Source organism: Cupressus sempervirens, chromosome 10 (genome assembly GCF_028749045.1).
Source record: "Cupressus sempervirens isolate cs-2001-9-10 chromosome 10, ASM2874904v1, whole genome shotgun sequence".
NCBI lineage: Eukaryota > Viridiplantae > Streptophyta > Pinopsida > Cupressales > Cupressaceae > Cupressus > Cupressus sempervirens.
The window spans coordinates 844,914,411-844,916,843 of record NC_143127.1 but is presented as its reverse complement, the minus strand read 5'-3'; positions in this window follow the sequence as shown (position 1 = coordinate 844,916,843).

Sequence of the window (2,433 nt, the reverse complement as noted above, 5' to 3'; positions counted from 1 at the left end):
TTAAATTTGAAGAAGATGTTGCCTTCAATCTTCTAAGAACAATGATGAATCACATACAAAACTTGTCACTGAAATAGATGAAGATCACCCAATGAAAAAATGAGAGGGAGAATGATACTGAACCTTTTTCACCTACTATATCAAATCCCGAGGATACTGAAAATGTTAATAATAAAAAGAGGAAACTTTGGGCTAGGAAAATGATAGAAGAGAATCATGTTGAACTTGATGAAGTAATCAAAGAAATTAAAAGAACAAGAAACCAATCATGTTATGTTGTATTATCAACTGAACTTATCAAAATAGAACCTTCAAATGTTGAAGAAGCCTTATCAAGAAAACCTTGAAAATAAGTAATGATTGAAGAATATAATTCTATACTAAATAATGATGTGTGGGATGTTGTACCTAGATGTAAAAAAAATTAGTAATTTCTTCTAAGTGGCTTTTCAAAATCAAGCATGCACTTGACGACAACATTGAAAAATACAAAGCCAGATTTGTAGCATGCACTTGATGGTAACATTTTCTCCAGTTGCTAGATACACATCTATTAGGACGATCTTGGCAATCACAACATCCAAAGGATGGAAAGTTCATCAAATGGATGTTAAAACAACATTCATAAATAGTGAAATTGAGGAAGAAGTTTATATTGAGCAACTAGAAGGGTTCTTCACTCATGATAGAAAATCTCATATGTGTAAGTTAAAGAAAGCATTGTATGGTCTAAAATAAGCTCCTAGAGTGCGGTATGAAAGAATAGACAACTATTTAACAAAGTTAGGGTATTCTAAAAATGACGTTGATCCTAACTTATACTTCAAAATAGATGGTGATGACATGACTATTCTTGTATTATATGTTGATAATTTGTTGATAATAGGTGAAGAACATCTTATAAAGAAATGCAAACAAGAGCTAACAATAGAATTTGATATGAAGGATATAGGTCTTCTCCACTACTTCCTAGGACTAGAAGTCTAGCAAAAGGGTAATTGTATTTTTCTAAATCAAAGAAAATATACTATTGATATTTTGACAAAATTTTGAATGATGGATTGTAAACCAACTACTACTCCTATGGAAGTCAACCTACACAAGTTGAAGGATGATATGATCAAATTTGAATCTATAGATCCTACTTACTATAGGTAGATTATTGGGTTCTTAATGTATTTGGTGAATACTCGTCCTAATATATGTTATGCTGCTAACACCTTAAGCCAATTTGTGTGTGCATTGAATAAGATATATCTAATGGAAACTAAATATATCTTAAGATATCTAAAAGGCACTATTAGCATGGGAATCAGATATGATCGAGTAGAAATCAATCTTCATGGACATTCAAATTCTGATTGGGCAAGCAACACTACTGAATATAAAAGTGCTTCTGGATGTTACTTTGGTCTTGGATCTAGGATGATTTCTTGGTTCAGCAAAAAAAAATCCTTGGTTGCATTAAGCTCTACTGAAGCAGAATTATAGCCTCTTCCTTGGGAGCCAAAGAAGTTGTATGGTTACAAAAGTTACTAGCTGATATATTTAAGAAGCCTCTGAAACCCACTATAATTATAATCAAATTTGTATCAAGCTTTCAACAAATCTAGTTTTTCACAATTAGTCTAAGCACATTGAAATTCCTTATCATTACATCAGAGATATGGTGGATCAAGGTGTTATGAAATTAGATTACATTAGTACTAATGAACAAACTGTAGATTTTTTTACCAAGCCTCTTGCTAAAGTGAAGTTGGAATACTTTAGAGGAAAACTTGGTATGATTAAATTGTAATGTTGAAACTTGAATTAAAATTTGAATATGTATGTATTTATGCTTATATGGTTGTTTAGTTGCATCAGATATGTAACGAAAGTTGACAATCTTTCATGGACATATATATTCAGAAGGTAATCTCTTATAAGGTAATGATCTTGCAAATGATAGGCCTATTATCATGCCAATTGTTTCAAATACACTAGAAGTCATTGATAATGAATGCAGTATGATTACTCTAGATATTATTTGGGATAATTAGATATCATAATATATGTTATGATAGTGTTCATAGCATGGTGATTTTAATTATTTGACTAGTCACTATTTTAGAATGTTAAAGTTAGATAATGTGTTATATAAAGACATTTTGTATTCTTGCATCTATTGAGGAATCTTTTACTTCTCCCTTGCTAAGAGGGAGTGTTGAAGTATAGCTTATGTTGAAGTAATACTGACATATTAAATCTAATTTTGCAATTACATTGAACATATATGTATATATATATATATATGTATACATATACATACATATATATATATATATATATATATATATATATATATATATATATATATATATATATATATATATATATATATATATATATATATATATATATATATATATATGTATGTATATGTATACATAT